This window comes from Gigantopelta aegis, chromosome 1, assembly GCF_016097555.1.
Source record: "Gigantopelta aegis isolate Gae_Host chromosome 1, Gae_host_genome, whole genome shotgun sequence".
NCBI classification, from domain to species: domain Eukaryota; kingdom Metazoa; phylum Mollusca; class Gastropoda; order Neomphalida; family Peltospiridae; genus Gigantopelta; species Gigantopelta aegis.
In genome coordinates, this window is record NC_054699.1 from 30,205,803 (window position 1) to 30,228,651 (window position 22,849).

A 22,849-nucleotide genomic window follows, 5' to 3' on the forward strand; every position below is an offset into this window, starting at 1 on the left:
AATCAATGCACATTGCTTGTATAAACAAATTTTACATTTGCAACCCAATACTGCTTAAAGCCGCACGCCCTAGTTTCATCCAGCGAAAATAAATTATAATTTGGTTAATCTACAAACCTGTAACACACTTAGATCACGTTTTTATCAAATGGAGTGAAAAAGCAGGTTTTATATCGATAAATACCATGGGAATCCCCATGTTCCAATTGCTTGAAATAATTTTGAAAGTTAGTATTCTGATGTCACCGGTAGATGTCGCTCGAAGCATAACAATGCCTACGTCACAACAAAGGAGTAGGTATGATAAGGGTCATTTTTGGCCCCAAAATAAATGTCAGAATGTCATACATATTTTCATAGATATATGACTCCTAGTCAATAATATGCCATTTTTTAGATGTCAGCTGCTATGGGAAGGGAAATAAATGAGGCCTTAAACGGGAGATCCATATTCTTGAAACGAAACACAAAACAAGCCAAAAATGTTAACAAAATGTATTCTTTTTATAAATTAAGGAAGATAAATTGGTTTAAACATCACAATCAACAAAGTACAATATATTCAAGGTTCAAGAATACAATAGTTAATAGATGTCAATAACGTGAGGCCCAAATGGGGATGTGCAATTGAAGAAAATATATCTGCGTTATTTTCCTCCAAAAGGGAAATAATAATTATAAATACAGAACAGCTACACAAACACTGAATTGTAAATTTTAATTTACATTACAATTAGGTTTCATCTCATCTCCACCCTGAACCCAAATGTGAAGGTTAATCTTTGATTGTAAAGTTGGCCTATGTTGTCATATTGATTTACTATTTTCAAACCTTTTTGTATTTATAACCAAACAACTGAAAAATAATATAACAATTTTTAAAAGTTTGAAAGCTAATATATAAGCATATAGTATATTTATACACTTGAAGGGGTGGGGTGGGGGTGGGGGGTTGAATTTAGTTTAGTCGGTTGAGTGCTCGCTTGAAGTGCTTGAGCCACATCGGTTTATTTTATTAGGAAAAATGTAGCAGATTTCCTCTGATGACCATGTGTCAGAATTACGATGATTAATTAACCAATGTGCTCTAAAATATTTGTTAAAATCATTTTCAAAAGTAATAAGTTTAGTCAGTTATATTTGCATTAAAGAAAACCATACAATGCCTTCACTTTTGCATAATGTAACGGGCTAACCCATCAAATCAACTCATGTTTGAAACAAGTCTAAATGTCTACTAACAATGTTAATTTTAGTCCTGTATTACCCAGTCATATTATTTAATTAATCCACAAGAATATGTTATCACAGGTGCAGTATGAATAGATTTATAGCTTTTACTACCCAAGTTTGTGTTATGTGAATTAACAGGTTCACAGGGAGTGTCCCCATACTCAATCTACAGCGTATGTGCAGCACTACTTGTATGACAAGACTGGATTTTCACTTTGATTAATGTTGGGCTTTCCTTACACACCATCACAGCATACTCCCCATTGTCATCAACGTGTTCTCTGGAGTATGATGAGGCTTGTTTTAGCTGGTATACTCCAATGGTGATATCTCTTAGCTGATCCATGTTCAACTTAGGGAAGTTTTGCAGCTCCACAGTTGCATCATCTAGATTTTTAAATAAAGATTTCTTCTTCAGCAAATCGTTATCCTCCAAGTACTTCTGAAGATGGTTGCCTTCCTCTGCCTTTTCGAGCATGTATCTTGCTGTATTTTCTGATTGACTGTCAGATGACACTAGAGGTTTTCTGTATTTGTTACAGATTGCCCCAATAACTTGCAAAAATTCACCAGTGTAAGGGATCATTGTATTAGGTACAACTTTATCTAAATATTTAAAATGCTTGAGTCTGCCATTTACACTTTCTACTACCCATCTAGCTTTTGTTATCAGTCTGCTTGAGTTAGCTTCAGCAGTGGTGTGTTGTTTTTGGCCTTTTGGTAAATAGGATGGCAATTTCACATCAAGTCCTCATTCTAGATTAAGAAACTCCACAGCATCCCGGAATCCTCCGTCTACAATACAAACATCGTTCTCTTGGATCCACTCATTTATATTTTCTAAATTGTGTGAGAAGGCATGTTTTGTTATGGAGGCATCATTATTTTTGCCATCAGCATAATACGGTCCTAAGATGCTCAAAATGTAACCATCTGTTCCGACAATAACCACAGGTTTCACCAACGGTCTGTGTTTATGCATAGAAAAAGAACGTCTTTGGAAATTGTAATGTCCACTCTTTTGAATTTACACATATGTTCCATCCAGCACTATGACAGCCTGATCTGATGAAGAGGAAAATAATGTTCTAGCAATTTGAGTTGTATGTAATTGGCAAAAGTTGTCATGTGTGATGTGTTTAAACCCAATGTTTTCAGGTACAAAGTTTATCATCATGGCCGACAATGTGGAATGTATTATTCTTTGCACCTGGTGTCTTTTCAAACTAAAAAGAACAGCTAGGATTTTATTGAGAAGACCAGTTTTAGCTTTGTTAGGAACACACCTAGGCATGTAGGCAATGACCGAACAGCTGTTGCCCGAAGTGGCTATAGATAACTTGTTAAATCTACAAACTGCTCTTTGGTTAAACCGGTTAAACAGCAGCAGTCATCATCCATCATCATTGATGGAATGTTAAAGTTGACGTGACTTTGTTTTTTGATCATGTGACGTATATTTTCCAGCAATGAAACAATGTCCGTCCTAGAAAAAATATCACACTGTTTTGTCACAGAAATCATTGACAGTGCTGATTTAGAAAAATAAGTTTTTTCAATATGTTTAAGACAGCATCTGTTTCTAGAGTCGATGAATACACCCTTTTCTATGAAAGCTCGTGTTCTTGCATGGTCAGGAATATTTACCAAGTGGTTTCGCTGATTTCCGGTCTTCTTACATACAATGCAGTATTTGTGGCTCCTTGGGGTTGATGGAATTTTAAGCTGTATGGTCTTTGGGCTCAGAAGATTGGCTTGTGGTAATTCTTCATCAACATGCCGTACTGTTGTAGAAGACTGTCGTCGGTACTTGGCATAACAAGCATTGCAGATGATCTTGTTGTTGTCCACTTCTCTTAAGTGGCATTTCCCCGAGGTAGTTCTTGAGGCCACTGTTCACAACGTGTCTTCTTGCTGCTTGTTTACACCTCTTCAAACAGAGGCAGCAAATAATCTGCTTTGGCATGTGTCCTGGAAGAGAAAACATTACATAACTACAAGCATTTCAGCAAAGTTAGGATCATGGTTATTCAACATTTATATTTACTTAACTGATTTAACATTTCAAGCATGTTTGCTGTACATTTAAAAAGAAAACCCCCAATTTAAATTTTAAAAAATTCCATCTGTATATTGAAATATATAAATAAAGCAATAATAACAAACAAGGTTATTAAATCCATCTAATTCCTTTTATCATCATTATTTTTAAATGTTATGATGGAACAAATAATAATGCAAACAAATTTAAGAAGAGTTAATTTTGGAGAAGGGAAAAAATAATTTAAAAAAACATTACATTAAAATTTAAAAAAAAAATAATAATAAAAAAAATTTAAAAAAATAAAAATCTGTAGACAAGATTCGACCACAAAACATACTACACGGGAGTCGAGCACCCTACCACGACACCACAAAACCATTTAATAATTTTGCTGAGAAAGTAATATATGAAGTTGTCCTTTCATTTACTAAACGTTTTCGTTTGATATTTGTTTTTAGCAGACGACAACACAGTTTTACAAATAAAAACCACACACCAAAATGGACTTTAATGAATGAAAATAATAATAATATATTCATCAAAGGCAGACTGCTTAGGCCATGTAGCTTACATTGCAAATCCATAACCTGCCCCAATAGGCCGATCTGTCACTGACATTGAAAACCGATTGATAGATCGAAAGACAGTAATTTGCCTATAAACTTGACAATATCGTGCAAAACTAAATTTTAGGAAATGTAGGATCCTCAATAATTTAAAATACTTACCAATTTCTTAAATCTTGGATGAATCACCAAATCTTCCACTTGATGTGTAAAATCATTGTTAATAATTAATGACAGGACCTGATGACGCATTGACAGGTGCGATCTGGATCGAGCTGCAGATTCACGACCTGACGTAGTTACGTCCCTTTGTTGTAGAAAACGATACAAAACTGATCAATTTATTTTGTTTTCACTATGAGCGCATTCATGTTCGATCATTATTTTTACACAGTAATTATATTATCTTAATATTTTGTTGTGTTTAAAAAAATGAACACTGAACACGACTGCGCTGATACATTTCCGACGCTCTGAAATTGGCAAAATGGCTAAAAACATGAATTGAGCCTAAAATCGAACACTTTGACACCAGATTTATAATACTTTCAACATATAACACAGAAACACTGCCGTGGTATGTATTATCCTGTCTGTGGGATGAATCACTATGTGTAACATTAAAACCTTTATTTATGTCCAACACCTACTTTTAAATCCAAATTATGAATTTTGTTTCCTTGATTTATTGGGGGCCGCAAACACATTGCTATCGTACCTACTCCTTTCACAGAGTGCGCACAGACTTGGGATGCGTTCCTTTCACCTCTCCTGGACATGTTCCAACTGTTCTGTCCTGGTTGTATCCCCTCTCCAGATATCATAAGACTTAGCAAAATTATTGGTTTTAAGGGTTTGTAACGTTTTGTATTGAGATACTTACTTGTCTGAACTTTATTGTTACTGAAAATGTTCACGAAGTGTGAAGAAAAATCTCACAAATGAACAACAAGCAAACGACAACAAATCGGATGTTGATTGCGCGAACCGTGCACGAGAAAACAAACCGAACCAAAATGATAACGGTCACGTGGTATACCAACGTCTGTGACATTGAAATGGGAATATCCCCTCTAAAAATAGATTAGACCTTGTCTGCTCAACATTTTTTTCTCAGAGGCCCATGGCATTGTATGAAATACGAAAAATGCATTTTGTGGTATTACAAACACCAGGATTACCAGGATTACCAAAAAACACTTCAGGTGAATGGAAATGTATATTCTAAATAATAAACGGTAAGTAAAGTGCAATTTTATTTGGGAAAAAATGGGTTCAATAGCGAAAAACAACGGCGTAATGGTTAACAAATTGGGCGTGTCCCTTTAACAGAATTGCATTGGTGCCCTTCTGGTTTGACAAGCATCAAATACAATAATTACAGTGTCCATGAAACTAAGGAATTTTGATCCCTGTCACCGTCTGGTTAGTAGGATTACAAAACAAAAACATCAATTTAACATCACTGTTGTCAGTGTTGACAAATACAAAATTTATGCACCGCCTACAAAGCATTAAAATAAACTATATTGATATGACATCTATTGTTGTTATACATATTCATTGTAATGGTATGAGTACAATACCTATGAAGAAAAAACGTTTTTCTGTTTTTCTTTTTCACTAGAGTAAGCAAATAGATGAAAAACTTGTAAACATCATTTCCCTTTAGTAATGGCGACGGTCATGTGACTTGTTGAACAACGGAAACAGAACAAACACGGGTCGCACTAATAACCGAAATGAAACCAAAGAACAGAAAAGAAAAGAAGAAGAAAGGAAGGAAATGTTTTATTTAACGACGCACTCAACACATTTTATTTACGGTTATATGGCGTCAGTCTTATGGTTATGGACCACACAGTTATTGAGAGAGGAAACCCGCTGTCGCCACTTCATGGGCTACTCTTTTTGATCAGCAGGTCAGGTCAGGACCTGGTCAGAGAGTTTAACGTGCACATTCAGAGCAAGCTGTTGTAGCGAACGCCTGTCCTGGGCGCAGGTGTCGGGCTCAGCCGGTTCGTCCGTCCAGGGCAGGAAATGGGTGGGGAGCGTGAAGGGGGGACCGCTTGCACTGTCAGGTGCAAGGGAGCACCTGCAGTTCGACCGTGATCGGTAACAGGCGGAGGGGTGGTTTGGTGCTATGTAATTTTGAGTCCCGAAGGACGAGTCCAAGAGAAATGATGCGCATTTATGAAAAAGAAATTAGGCGCATTTTTGAACGGTCCGCCGAAATAGTAAAGCAGGGAGCTACGTATATAGTTTTGGAATTTAGTAAGCCGAGAGTAGCTTGCTAAGGGGACCTAGGTTGCCCATACTGGCCATAGGCCCTTAAAAGGGTCTGAACTGTTCAGCTCGTGGCATGACAACCCAGGGGAGACTCGCTAGCAATTGTGTATGTATAGGGAGCAGGCCGGTAGTTCCTGATGTTGTCCTCCTTCCTTCGTCCGTTTGTCCTCCTCTTCCATCTTTCTCATCTGGTGTTGCTTTCCTCTTCCATCTCTCCAATCTGATGCTACCCATTTTGTACACCAGCAGCCAGTAGCTTTTAGTTGGGGAGTGGGTGGAGGGGGGCTTCGACCAGCAGCAAGGGATCTTTTATATGCATATAAAAAGATCCCATGCTGCACCATCCCACAGACAGGATAATACATACCACGGCCTTTGTTACACCAGTTGTGGAAATAGCCCAATGGGTCCACCGATGGGAACGCTTTACCACTGGACTACGTCCCGTCCCTGAAAAGAAAAAAAGTAGAAAATTAATTACCATATAATAAACGATTCTGATACGTATTAATTCGTCGATTAATTTAATTTTGATACAAATATTACAAAAATTAGAACAAACTCGTGAAAATATGTAAAATATTTCTATTTTAACCACGTCCATTCAGTTAGTATTGAAATTAGTGGATATAATATCACTGTGTTTCGTTGTTAATTTTTACGATTTTGTCATTTCAGGCGCGGATCCAGGATATATATATATATATATATATATATATATATATATATATATATATATATATATATATATATATATATATATGTATATATATATATATATGTATATATATATATATATACAGTGAAACCCCTCAACACCGGACCCCCTCTAAACCGGAATCCCCTCAAACCGGACGTTTGCCGCGGTCCCGTGATTTACACATCTTTTAACACTATATTTTACCCCTCTAAACCGGAAACCCCTCTAAACTGAACACCGGACAAACAATTCGGTCCCAATGTGTCAACTTAGTGTAAATCCTACCCCTGAAAACCGGACGATCAAACCGATACCAATCAATATGGCGCCCACCTGTCTGTGAACACCGATGGCTAGTGAAATATGCGCATGCTCGAGATCGCTGTTATCAGTGTAATCACATTAGCAACTTGACAATAAACAATTAAAAGGACTGATCGGAAGCTTTGGTATGGAGTTAACTACTGTAAACACATTGATTGTGTTGTAATTATGGTTAACATTAGCGGAGTTCGGGTTTGGGTTAGATGTCTTTATTAAGTTACGAGTGTGTTTTAAGGTCTTAAATGTGATCCTTCACAAACATGTCTCATGATTTGCTTCAAAGATTGACACAAATAACAGGGAATTTAATTTGCTGCCTTCCTATTGTGTGAATGTGTTGGGGTTTTTTTTTAAACGTTTGTTTAGCGAAATAAAGAGTAAGCAAAAGTATATGTTGGCTTTGCGTAGTCGAATAGATGTTAGTAGTGTTTCATTATCATGTCGATTTTCAACATGACGGAACGTCCAGCTAAACGTCGCCGTGTTGAACTCTCGCTCGATGATAAACTCAAAATAATTAAACGTTTCGAAAGTGTACCTAAACCAACGTTAAGATCTTTGAGTGAAAAGTTTAGTATTGGCAAATCAACAGTTGGAGATATCATAAAAAAACGAGAGGTTTATAAGGCAGAGTTTGAAAAGAATATTAGCGGGAATAAACGGCGGTTTAATAACGCATGTAAATTTGATAAGCTCAATGAACTGGTATGGCAGTGGTTCTGTCATTTTATTTTTCTAAATGCTCATAAATGCACCATTTTTCAACATATTCTTGTTGTTCTTGTTTTAAAACACTTTAACACTTTCCCTATTTTATGGAGAACGGAAGGTATTTCCGTCCAGGCAGACCCCTGAACATCGGACACCTCTGAATACCGGACATTTTACTTGGTCCCATGGATGTCCGGTATTGAGGGGTTTCACTGTATATTGATTTAAAGGTTCTTGACAGGTGGACGGGATAAGTTTAAATTTTTTGGTGTATTCTGTGGCTGATCCAGAGGTGGAATGCCAAGGGAACTTTTGGGGAGGTTTGGAGTTGGATCGTAAAAAAAAGAAAATTAATATATAATAAAATTATAACTATCTCAAAATGTAGGGCCCAGCCCCCCCCCCCCCCCCGATCCGCCTCTGGATAGACAGATATTACTATTACTAAAATTAAATTCTATATCCGTGAAGAAAAGAAAAGAAAACATGTACAAATATCTCGAACTAACTAGCCTACTAACACACTGTCCTCAAGAAACGACCCAGATAGCTGAAGAGTGTGCCCAGAACAGCATGTTCGAATCTTAATTGGATACAAGCACAAAAATAAGTTAAAATTAAATTAATCCTGTCTGTTGATCTGTAGCAAGAAGCAAGAAACAATTTTGTTCCTTCCTTTCTTTACCAATCGTAAATATCTTTGATTAGCTTTTAAGGATTTACACCACGTTAAAATGTGAAGAAAAAAACCCCAACGCTACCGCGGTACCAGACAATGCCATATTAATATTATGATTGTGGCTCCTAAACGAAAAAGCAGATTCAGATGCCAAGTCTACTTTGAATTTGTCCGTGGCAATGTTGGTGTCCCATACAGGTTGCATGGTACCAAAGAAGAGCGTTCAGTGTCGAATTTAAAATATTTACGGAGTAAAAACAGCTGTGGCTGTGATTGGTAGTAATATGTGACATTGATTATTCGTGCAAATACTATTATCCACTAACAATAAATAAATACACTTTATTTGTTATACAGTTGTTATGCAGTATATACCAGAGGTTGAAACTAATGCAGGGTACCCCCAAAAACGGAACTGCATTTTTCAGCAAAAATGACGTTGCTAATAAAAACTTTAATTAAATATCTTAAATGGTATGTGATCCATCTCCATTTTCTTGAAGGTAGATTAGATGTGAGGTGCCACACTTTTTATTACTGTACTTCCTGGGTGTGTTGATACACTGGTAAAATAAATAGAATACCCAACTCGCTACTCGGCAATACCGTTTATCTTGCACTCGTGAATTGAAGTTGTCCTTCTCTCGCCAAAGGCTCTGGAAGGACAACATCAATTCACTAGGCAGAGCCTCGCGGATTTTCCCATTCTTACCTTCAGATATCCGACGCTATTACCTAGTTATTCTCTCTGTATAGTTCTCGGTATTACTCAGTGTTGTGTGTTACAATATAAGGAAGGAAGGAAATGTTTTATTTAACGACGCACTCAACACATGATATAAGGAAACTAATAACCTCAGCAAATATTGTTGTAAGCATAACATAATTAGTGATGTATTATTATTATTATTATTATTATTATTATTATTATTATAAAAAATAGGGCCTCCACGAGTCCAAAATATGGGACTCGAGTACTCGAGAGTCAAATTCGACCCGGACCCAAGTACCCAACACTTACACTAAATGGTAATGAGACTAAGAAATAAAGTAAACTAGAATTATGCATCTTAATTCCAGCGCTGAACATGGATGCCAAATCATACCATTGTATTGCATAAGTGTCGGAAACGGGGGGAGGGGGGGGGGGGATGCAGGGGGCACGGCCCCTAACTCTGAAACTGGTGGGCCACAGTATGCTTTTAATTTCAAATATGAACTCGCATTTAATAAGTGCCTCCCTCCCCACTAGCTGCTACCATCGCCGACGCCTATGTATTGTATTCCACACATTCGACTTTTGTGCTCCCTTCATCACGGTGGTAATCGTTGTTACTCTAAATTTGGATTCCGTCCGCTTGATACTCGATATTTAGATTCCGTCCGCTCAAAAAGTTTGGTTTGCGTCGATTACAGATTCCACCTGTTAGAGGAGACTATACCAGCGCAGGGCACACATCGATTGTGTACGTATTTATTTCCAAACACTTCCTCAAAGATGCCTTTAGTTAACAGCGAATATTTTATATTAGCTACCATACTTGGTTCGTTAAAATGTTGGTTTTATAACCTGATTCGCTGTTTTCCCAAATAACTATTTTTCAGCGAAAATGACCGTCCAAATTAAAAACAAAAGCTCACCAAGAGCTAAAATATTCATTTATCCTGCAACCATTGTTTCTTTTGTCTGATTTTGATGACCAATTAATAAAGCAAAGTCATAGACGTATACTAGCAGATTATGACTTTTGACAGCACTCACAGTCTCATGTGTCATGACACGCATAGCCACATTACAAAATCACTCATTTGACCTCTAGGTCATCGTACAATGTGGCAGAAATAACAGAAATAACAGCTTTTCCCCCTTAATTTTTATGGTCTGCAGGATAAAAATAATAGCTAGTTACTGACGTCGGATATCTGCTTTATCTTGTTCAGGCCGAATGAGAAATTCCGCTCGACAGAGCCTTGCAGAATTTCCCATTCTTACCTTCACAGGATAAAGCAAGATATCCGACGTCATTAACTAGTTATTCTCTATTTAAATGATATCGATTGCATTATGAATGAAAATGTGTTGACTGATACGGATTCCATTCTGGGGGTGGGGAGGGGCATACAGCTGATGCCATTGCAGTAATATTTCTTTTACACAGTTAAAAACGTCATATTCTCTTTCCATTTACGTTCGTTATAAGTACAAGCAGTCTACATCCCCCATTTCGTTTCCTCGTCCGTCGTGATATTTTTTCCCCATCTGCACCTAACTTTACAGTTTTACCAGATACAACCTCACTGATTTGTTTAATATTATCTACCAAGATATCAGGATATAATGTTCTTAGACAACTGGAGTCACCTTTGCTGAGAAGATTTTGTACACTTGGTATGGCAAAATTGATCTTTGAGGCTACTGGATTGTAAAAAGCATGTACGTCTTCGCCTCTAATTATATTACCAAAACGTTTTGGTCCACCCATAATACGCAGACACTTTCCTTTGAAGAGGTGGTACCCAACACGCCAAAACTGCCTGGTTTCTGGGTGTAAATAACGCATGCTAGATGTATTTTCTGTTGAAAAATAGAAAGAATAATGAATGAATGAATGAATGAATGTTTAACGACACCCCAGCACAAACTATGGTAATGCAAACAAATAAGGTGATGATCAACATCAATATAAACATTAAAGATTTAAATAAAAACAGTGTAAAGAACTGCAAAAATACAAATATCACAGATAAATACAGACTTTTACTCAAAATTTCAATTTGTGCTATATTGGCCATTCTCAGAGAGAATGTTACACCCCTGCACCACGGTGAGGTTACAGAAATGTTTTATTTAACGACGCACTCAACACATTTTATTTACGGTTATATGGCGTCGGTTCTGTTGTGAAATAATGTTTATTAAAACGAACTATGCAACTAATTTTGTATAATCAACAAATAGTAGGGATATTTCTAAGATGTACTATGTGGTGAATTTCGAGTGCTGATGCTTAATCCACAAAATAAGTGCTATATACTTAATTTAATTAAAATCTGTAAAATATAACTTTTCAAAACCTCAGAGCAAGATGGTGTGATAACTCAAGTATATCTATATTCTTTTCACCTCAATATGTTTTATTTACACGCATGTAAGTAATATTACCGTAAGACATTTTTTTTAACGACGCCACTAGAGCACATTGATTTTTTTATCTTATCATCGGCTATTGGATGGTCATTCTGACACTGTTTTCTTTTTTAGAGGAAACTCGCTGTCGCCACATAGGCTACTCTTTTACGACAGGCAGCAAGGGATCTTTTATTTGCGCTTCCCACAGGCAGGATAGCACAAACCATGGCCTTTGTTGAACCAGTTATGGATCACTGGTCGGTGCAAGTGGTTTACAACTACCCATTGAGCCTTGCGGAGCACTCACTCAGGGTTTGGAGTCGGTATCTGGATTAAAAATCCCATGCCTCGACTAGGATCCGAACTCAGTACCTACCGGCCTGTAGACCGATGGCCTAACCACGATGCCACCGAGGCCGGTATTACCTTAAGAAATGCATGCAGTTGCCCTGACATTGTAAAGGAGGTAATCCGTAATCGATGCAGAACAAACTTCTTGAGCGGACGGAATCCAAATATCGAGTATCAAGCGGACGGAATCCAAATTTAGAGTAGCAACGATTACCACCGTGTCCATGTCTCATGGACCTATAATGTAACCGGAGGCAAATATATGGCAAAATTACGCTAAAACAATATAATTAAATGATAGTGTTCTTCCTTGCACTGGTACTCGAGTCCTGTGAACGGAAAGAAAGAAAGTTTGTTTTGTTTAACGACACCACTAGAGCACATTGATTTATTAATCATCGGCTATTGAATGTCAAATATTTGGTAATTCTGACTCGTATAGTCATTACAGGAAATCCGCTACATTTTTCTAATACAGCAAGGGATCTTTTATTGCACCATCCCACAGACAGGCTAGCACATACCACGGCCTTTGTGATGCACTGGCTGGAACGAGGAATAGCCCAATGGGCTCCTGTGAACGGAAAAGTATGGTGACTAACTTTGATATTTCACACTCATTCTCATATGGATATTTGCCACCTCCAGTGAACAGTGTAGGCCCATGGGCAACATATTCAAAATTGTAAGTGAAAAGTGAGACATCTTTAGTGATTGTCCCAGTGATGCACAAACGTAATCGTTTTAGCATTTTGTATTTCAGCATATAGACAGTCAGTAAATTGTGGGTGGGTGTGGGGCAATCTAATTAAAATTAACTCTACTATTACATGTTTTTCCAATGTTGAAATAGACAAACAAGTTCGCCTATTGCATAAATAGTCTTGACCGATATTTTTAGAATTTGTATGCTCCTGAATAACGTTATAAAAGGCGAAGTGTAATTGGTCGATATTTAAATTGTTATTTATAGATGAAATGTCACCTAGACATGGGAGTCCACGCAATGCTGTTAGATCTACTGGTGAGACCAGTAGAGCTAATTTTAATCATATTGGGTGTGGGGGTATTTGTCAGTTAATCAGGTATCTTTGTATATGAATATGTAGCTTGGTTGTAAAAGAAATTATAGTGCGTTTGATATATGTTAAGATTTGAATAATTAATAATTTAAATACATATAATCATCAATATAGGTTTTATTTCAATTTTTGAAGACCGTAAACTACATTTTAAACATTTGCAACCACAAATAGCTAGTGATTAATGGATAGAATTAATTTTTTAGAAAACAATTTTACCCTCCAGTTATTTTGACGTAGACGTTTATTTATCATCCATTAAAGGCTTTTGTAGGAGATGAATGAATGAATATTTAACGACACTCCAGCACAAAACAATACACATCGGCTATTGGGTGTCACAAATGGTCATACAATACATAAATCAAGGTAAGTATATTTTAAAACTTTGTATAGAAGTCAAAGTGTTTTACAAACTTTACAATTAATTCTGGATGGAATTTAAAAGATTCCAGAACATTTCTGTTGCAAAATAATTATATCATTTCTCGTCGGCTTGAGATGATCATACTCCACAAAAATGTGGCGCACAGTCAGCGTACACTGACAATGTTCACACTGAGGAGCAGGGTCCTTCTTTAAAATAAATGAATGCGTCAAATATGTATGGCAGATGCGGGCACGGCACAAGACTACTTCATCCTTCCTGCACCGCCTGTAGGATGACTGCCACTATCCCAGGACTCCCATGAAGTTTGTTCGCAACCGCACCGTCCCAGTCATCTTGCCAAGTCGAAAAAATATATTGGTTAATATCAATTTTAAAATCACTGTAGGGAACACCAACATTGACACGGGGCAAGTTCAAAGCAGACTTGGCAGCAATATCTGCCTTTTCCTTACCCCTAATGGCTAGGTACCCAATAAAATATAACATCTTTATTGGCAATTGATAAAAAGACACACTTTCGTATTACCAGCCCAACTAAGGGATGTTCCAATTTCATTTACTGTAAAGCTTGGAGATACGAAAGTGAGTCTGTAAAAATAATATATTTGGATGCACACGAATCCGTTATCTGTATCAGGGCTTTAAAGGGACATTCCTGAGTTTGCTGCATTGTAATATGTTTCTCTTAAAGGGACATTCCTGAGTTTGCTGCATTGTAATATGTTTCTCTTAAAGGGACATTCCTGAGTTTGCTGCATTGTAATATGTTTCTCTTAAAGGGACATTCCTGAGTTTGCTGCATTGTAATATGTTTCTCTTAAAGGGACATTCCTGAGTTTGCTGCATTGTAAGATGTTTCTCTTAAAGGGACATGTTTCTCTTAAAGGGACATTCCTGAGTTTGCTGCATTGTAATATGTTTCTCTTAAAGGGACATTCCTGAGTTTGCTGCATTGTAATATGTTTCTCTTAAAGGGACATTCCTGAGTTTGCTGCATTGTAATATGTTTCTCTTAAAGGGACATTCCTGAGTTTGCTGCATTGTAATATGTTTCTCTTAAAGGGACATTCCTGAGTTTGCTGCATTGTAATATGTTTCTCTTAAAGGGACATTCCTGAGTTTGCTGCATTGTAATATGTTTCTCTTAAAGGGACATTCCTGAGTTTGCTGCATTGTAATATGTTTCTCTTAAAGGGACATTCCTGAGTTTGCTGCATTGTAATATGTTTCTCTTAAAGGGACATTCCTGAGTTTGCTGCATTGTAATATGTTTCTCTTAAAGGGACATTCCTGAGTTTGCTGCATTGTAATATGTTTCTCTTAAAGGGACATTCCTGAGTTTTCTCTTAAAGGGACATTGTGATATTGCTGCATTGTAATATGTTTCTCTTAAAGGGACATTGAGTTTGCTCTTAATATGTTTCTCTTAAAGGGACATTCCTGAGTTTGCTGCATTGTAATATGTTTCTCTTAAAGGGACATTCCTGACATTTCTCTTAAAGGGACATTCCTGAGTTTGCTGCATTGTAATATGTTTCTCTTAAAGGGACATTCCTGAGTTTGCTGCATTGTAATATGTTTCTCTTAAAGGGACATTCCTGAGTTTGCTGCATTGTAATATGTTTCTCTTAAAGGGACATTCCTGAGTTTGCTGCATTGTAATATGTTTCTCTTAAAGGGCCATTCCTGAGTTTGCTGCATTGTAATATGTTTCTCTTAAAGGGACATTCCTGAGTTTGCTGCATTGTAATATGTTTCCGACTAATAAAATATTTCTACGATTAAACTTACATATTAAATATATTTTCTTGTTATGTGTCTGTACATTCAATGTGTTTCTGGTCGTCTTAATATTTGCTCAAAATGGATTCTGTTTTCAAATAATTTCGTACTTTCCAAAAAATTATATTTTAGGAAGTAGATTGAAATTTAACCTAGTAAAAATATTAGAACGATCAGAAACACGTTCAATATACAGCCACTAATATTTTATGCAGAAAAATATATTTGATATGTAATTACAATCGTTAAAAAGTCTCTGTTAGTTGATAACATCTTAAAAATTGCAGCAAACTCAGGAATGTCCCTTTAATGACTGCCCTGGTTTCAGCAGTAAAGACTGATGCTGAATCGGGCGATCTCATGGAAATTATTGCGTCTGATGGGAAAACTGTAGCAAAAGCCACAGAATTCCCACATCGTGATCCGTCTGTGTAAACAGGAATGTAATCACGGTACCTCTTTAGGATTTCCATGAAATATTGTTTATAAATAACTGCATCTGTCCAATCTTTCTTCAGATGCACAAGATCGAATACAATTCTGGGTGGTTTGGTAGACCAAGGTGGCAAAACAAAATATGAAGGCGTTTCCAAAATGTCCATTAAATCAATGTTGGAAACTGATAAAAAAAACCCACTGCTTAATGAAAAGACCAAATGTTCGGATAACATTTGGCTTTGCATCAAATAACTTATATTTGTTGTCAAACACCGCATTATGCGGAGGATGTTTTGGCATTGATCTAATCTTTGTAGCATGCTGCAGAGAAAGCTTTACATATCTAGCACCCAAACTGGGTTCGTGTGCATCAACGTACAAGCTCTACACAGGGGATGTTCTGAAAGCACCAAGACAAAGCCTAAGTCCCTGGTTGTGTATAGGATCTAGCATCTGCAAGTAAAACGTGCCGACCCATACACAGTGCATCCGTAGTCAAGTTTTGACCTCAAAAGAGATCTATACAGACAGAGCATAACCTTTCGATCAGCTCCCCATTCTGTATTACCAATACAATATTTTGAGTTTGTAAGCCCTTCTTTTTAACATATTTAAGATGGGGCACAAAAGATAGCCTCCTGTCAAATATAACGCCCAGAAATTTGCTCTCCTCCACAACTTGAATCAGATTTTTTTGTCCAGAAACAACTGTGAATCTAAGTGGAGACCTTTTTTCTGGCAAATATGTATACAAACAATCTTTGACTTTGAGAACCTTAAGCCATTGTCAGTTGCCCATTGATGAAGTTTATTCAAACAAAGCTGCAACTGACGTTCAATGATACTCATATTGGACGATCTGTAGCAAATCTGAAAATCATCAACATATAACGAGCAATCAACACCAGGTTTTAAACACTGGGGATGCTAATTTTCACAGAAAATAGAGTTACCGACAGGATGCTACCTTGAGGCACATCCATCTCTTGGGAGTGAGAATCAAATAATGTAGATCCCACTCGTACCTTGAAAGACCCATATTTTAAGAAATTAGAGATAAAGTCAGGCATACAGCCTCTTAGATCCATGCCATGGAGGTCTTTCAAAATGCCATAATTCCACGTGGTATCATAAACTTTCTCGAGGTAAAAAAAGACCGATACCAAATGCTGGTTATGAATGAAAGCATCCCTACAAAACATTTCAAATCTAACAAGATGATCGACCGTGCTTCGTCTAGGCCTGAACCCACATTGCACCTTAGTAAGCAATTTGTGGAACTCAAGATACCAGACAAGTCTACGGTTGATCATTCTTCCCATGATTTTACAAATGCAACTTGTCAAAGCAATAGGGCGATAACTGGTAGGTTTTGTTGGATCTTTACCAGGCTTAGGAATAGGAATGACAATTACTTTTCTCCAGTCAGAAGGAAAGTGACCAGAAATCCAGATTTTGTTAAAAGACATTTATTAGAACCAACAATGACGATTGAGGTAAGTGTTTTAGTAACTAATAATGTATTTCGTCTGGTCCTACTTAAGTATCCTGCAACTCTTCTGCAGAGAAGGACCTGTTGAAACCTCAACATTCTCAGATGAAAAGTTTATAAGTTGTTTTTCAGATTTATTTCTAAAAGATATAAAATTATCTGTACTAAAAGCCGAAGAAGAGTTATGTGAAAAGTTGTCTGCCAGGGTATTGGCAATTTCACGTCGAGACGAGACATCTGCACCACTGGCAGACAAATGATGAACAGTATTTCTGGATTCTTTTCCTTTGATTTTACGGATCCTATTCAAGACAGATTTTACTGAAGTTTGAGATGTCAACTTGGAGACATAATTTCTCCAAGATGACTTCTTACTCTGTCTGATCTCTCTGCGAGCCCTAGAAATGAGAAATGCATCCAGGTTATCCCCGGTAGGTTCTCTGCAATATCCTTTAAAATGGAAGTGAACAAAGACATGGGATTGTCAGCATCTGTCGTAGCAGATTGTTGCAGACGAGTGCTGCATAGATGTCGAAACCGGTCCCAATCCACCTTCTCCAGCTTGCACCTATAAATCTTTTCAAGAGATGGTGGTCCATCATTCTCCTAAATAATTGGAAAATGGTCACTACCACAAGGGTCTGGACCTACTATCCAGGAGAAATCAATAAAAAGTGATGGGCTACAAAGGGTTAAATCGATGGAAGTGAAAGAACCGTTTGCAGAATGAAAATATGTATGACTTTTATGATTAAATAAAATTAAGTCATTTTTGAGAATTAAATCTTCCAATTGTTTACCTCTGATATTTACATCCTCGGATCCCCACAAAGTGTGGTGACCATTAAGAAGATCTCTAGGATTAAAGTTGTAATTATTTCGAGGAGGTAAATAAACTGAACATGGAGTTATAGTTTTATGAGCTGTGACCTGGACTGCCACACCTTGTAAGTTGGTATTTAACGCAACCATGCTCTGAGGGATATTTTCTTTAACAATAATGGAAACACGCACCGAAGCTCTATTTTCAGTTTTTTGATATTTATTATAAATGTTAAATCCTCTAATATTAATAGCGTCAGTGTCTGTCAGGAACGTTTCCTAAAGACAAACTGCAACTGGATTAAATGTTTTAATTAAAATACCTAATTCCTCAAAATTAGTCGTCTTAAGTCCTTGGCAGTTCCATCGTAAAAATGTATTAGTCATGGGGGTGGGTTGGGGGGGGGGGGGGGGGTGTACGGAAGTTAACTTTATCTTTTCCCTTGGATGTGGACGCTGTTTTCTCTATGGTGAGATATTTTGAATTGCATCATCCATCACGTCAGTCAAATCCATATCCAAAGGGTCATAAGGATTGCTGATCGGGACAGAACGCATCAGAAGAACCAAAAAGAACAACCCCTACTCTTTTTTTTTTTTATCACTTCCTGTTTTAGGAAGACCACTAGGGCCTGGTGCCATAGCAGTAGTCCTACTTGGATTCTGTGAATCCAAAGACACTCGGGTCACTTTAGTAGATACATTGTGTTTTTGTACAGATTTGGTTTGTTTTTGGGTTGCCTTTTTCAATGTCTGAAAGCTTTTTATATTTAGCTTGTTCATATCACCATGTGAGGTCGGTAATTGTTGAAACGCCACGACAGGTACTTCTATCTCCACCAATTTCCTAGCATCAGGAAAAGACGAGTGCTTTTCAGCTTTGACCTGCTGTACCTTTTTTTCCCAATTTCCATTTTGCACATTCTCGCGAATGTTATTTGTACATGTTTTACTGTCATGGTCAAACTGACCACAACTAGCGCATGTGAGACTGTTTCGGCATGTGGATTGGCCATGACATGGCCACTCGTTTGGCATTTGAAACATCTTATGGGATTTGGTATGAAAGGCACAACAGGTATACTAAGATACCCGACCTTGACAGATTCAGGAAGGGCTGGTTTGTTGAAAGTTAATATTAAAGTATTCGTCGGAACTAGTTCATTATTCCGACGAATCTTTATTCTCTTTACGGAGGTCACACCCTGTGGTGACAAGTTGTCAGTTATTTCCTCTTCACTGACGCCTTCCAAATCCCTTGACCGGATCACTCCTTTATACGAGTTTAAGGAGGCATGTGGCGATAGTTTGATTGAAACATTACACAAGGTGGTCGACTTGAGGAGACAACGAGCGTGTTGTTTAGTCGAACATTCTACTAGCAATGACCCGACAAGCCCCTTCTGAATAGCAAACGGTGACAATTTGCTCAAGGCTCCGTCAACAGATGAACTGATGACCAGAAACCTTGGCCAGAATTCAGAAGATACAACCTTCGATTTTTTGACATTGATAAATAACATGGATTCCTCCTCACATGAGAAGAAATCTGCAACTTCGTTGTGGACCCTTTTCGGTGTCCCATCAAGAGAGTTAGTGGTTTTATTGTTCATAATATGGTTCAGGCTCCGTATTCATAAACGTACTTAAGTCAATGTATGATACCTAAATATATACTTACAGTACATAGATAAGTATCATACATTGACTTAAGTATATTTATGAATATGGAGCCAGATCTCGCTGTCACTATAATTTGAGATATTCTCTAAGGAGATATTGCTTCTGCTAGTTAACGAGTCTACCGTTGCCAAATATAGTGACATTCATCCCACATTACTGACATTGTTTACAACTGTCGCAAATGAAAAGAATGTTAACGGATAATAAAAAGAATACCCCACTCGTGTCTTGTGATATCATAATTTATCAGCACTCTTTGATAAAAGTATAAAAGTCCTCGACAAGCCTCGGATTTCATACTTTTATCAACTCGTGCTGATACATTATGATATCATAAGACACTCGGGGAGTATCATATCTATCTATCTATTCTATCTATCTATCTATCTATCTATCTATCTATCTATCTAACTGTATATCTCTCTATCTGTCTATCTCTTTTGTCTATCTCTCTTGTCTATCTGTCTGTTTGTCTGTCTATCTATCTGTCTATCTATCTATATATCTATCTATCTCATCTATCTATCTATGTATCTATGTATCTATCTATCTATCTCTATGTATATCGATATATATATATATATATATATATATATATATATATATATATATATATATATATATATATATATATATATATATATATATAACACACACATACATACATACATCCATAGATACACACACACACACACACACACACACACACACACACACACACACACACACACATACATACACACACACATGGGCACTAAGTTTTGTTAATTTACAAACCTGAAACAAATTTGGATGTTTGTATTTTTTTTTTTTTTTTTGCTCAGTTCTTCACACTGTATGCTTATTTAACACTTTAACATTTTCAGTGCAAAGTATGTGATCTTTTTCAGATCACATACTTTAAGAATTTGATAACTTTGCAAATTAGATGTAAATTAATCGAGGTCACGGCACTAGGTTTATTGACATTTAAGCAAACGTACTAGAGTGACACTCCATAATTGACGTATGCATTAAAGACGCATACCCTAGTTTTAACCCGTAAAAAAAATAGACACCTGTAACTCATATGGATAAAGTTACAATAGAGTGGTAAAAAGAGTACGTGACGTTAAAAATCTTTAAAAGTAGACTAAAACTTGAATCAATAAACTGCTACTTCTCAGACGCACATGCGTTCTTAAAAATATGAAAAATGCAATTTTTGGTATTAGAAACAGCAGGATTACCAGAAACACTTCTGTTCTACGGAAATCGATAATCTAAAGAATAAAATACAAGCATTATAATGTTTGATTTCAGTGATAATAAACGGCTCTAATAGTGCAAACTATGCTGTAGTGTTTAAAAACTAGAGTCTGTCCCTTTAATAGTCATCAAATAACAAACATTTCAATAGCAATTTTACACAGAAACCTGCCCAGCGCTTAAAAAACAATTAAGGATTGTCTGTTATTTCTTATACGTTCATCGGGGTATGAACGAAAAACAAATCATCTGCAAACTGTGTGAATTTGTGAATCGGCGACGAAGAGAGAGAATGAATGAATGAATGTTTAACGACACCCCAGCACGAAAAATACATCGGCTATTGGGTGTCAAACTATGGTAATGAGAATGTTACACCCCTGCACCACGGTGTGGTTACAGCACGCGCAGGGGTGTCCCTTTCATAGTCATCAAATAACAAACATTTCAATAGCAATTTTACACAGAAACCTGCCCAGCGTTAAAAAAACAATTAAGGATTGTCTGTTATTTCTTATACGTTCATCGGGGTATGAACGAAAAACAAATCATCCGCAAACTGTGTGAATTTGTGAATCGGCGAAGAGAGAGAATGAATGAATGAATGTTTAACGACACCCCAGCACGAAAAATACATCGGCTATTGGGTGTCAAACTATGGTAATGAGAATGTTACACCCCTGCACCACGGTGAGGTTACAGCACGCGCAGGGGTGTCCCTTTCATAGTCATCAAATAACAAACATTTCAATAGCAATTTTACACAGAAACCTGCCCAGCGTTCAAAAAACAATTAAGGATTGTCTGTTATTTCTTATACGTTCATCGGGGTATGAACGAAAAACAAATCATCCGCAAACTGTGTGAATTTGTGAATCGGCGAAGAGAGAGAATGAATGAATGAATGTTTAACGACACCCCAGCACGAAAAATACATCGGCTATTGGGTGTCAAACTATGGTAATGAGAATGTTACACCCCTGCACCACGGTGAGGTTACAGCACGCGCAGGGGTGTCCCTTTCATAGTCATCAAATAACAAACATTTCAATAGCAATTTTACACAGAAACCTGCCCAGCGTTCAAAAAACAATTAAGGATTGTCTGTTATTTCTTATACGTTCATCGGGGTATGAACGAAAAACAAATCATCCGCAAACTGTGTGAATTTGTGAATCGGCGACGAAGAGAGAGAATGAATGAATGAATGTTTAACGACACCCCAGCACGAAAAATACATCGGCTATTGGGTGTCAAACTATGGTAATGAGAATGTTACACCCCTGCACCACGGTGAGGTTACAGAACGCGCAGGGGTGTCCCTTTCATAGTCATCAAATAACAAACATTTCAATAGCAATTTTACACAGAAACCTGCCCAGCGTTCAAAAAACAATTAAGGATTGTCTGTTATTTCTTATACGTTCATCGGGGTATGAACGAAAAACAAATCATCCGCAAACTGTGTGAATTTGTGAATCGGCGAAGAGAGAGAATGAATGAATGAATGTTTAACGACACCCCAACACAAAAAATACATCGGCTATTGGGTGTCAAACTAAGGTAATGAGAATGTTACACCCCTGCACCACGGTGAGGTTACAGCACGCGCAGGGGTGTCCCTTTCATAGTCATCAAATAACAAACATTTCAATAGCAATTTTACACTGAAACCTGCCCAGCGTTTAGAGAACAATTAAGGATTGTCTGTTACTTCTTATACATTCATCGGGGTATGAACGAAATAAAAATCATCCGCAAACTGTGTGAATTTGTGAATCGGCGAAGAGAGAGAGAGAGAGAGAGAGAGAGAGAGAGAGAGAGAGAGAGAGAGAGGTTATATATATATATGTATATATATACACAAACACACACACACACACA

The 22,849-nt window shown here is 37.1% G+C and overlaps 1 protein-coding gene across 2 annotated transcripts in view; it reads right to left on the reverse strand.

Moving 5' to 3' along the window:
- Positions 1-5,554, reverse strand: part of LOC121373476 (E3 ubiquitin-protein ligase RNF13-like) — a 36,554-nt gene extending 31,000 nt beyond the window's left edge. For both annotated transcript variants that reach the window (XM_041500145.1, XM_041500152.1), the window contains exon 1: positions 5,430-5,554. The gene's annotated coding sequence lies outside the window, so the exon portion shown is untranslated. The remainder of the gene's footprint in view (positions 1-5,429) is intronic.
- Positions 5,555-22,849: the final 17,295 nt, after the last annotated feature.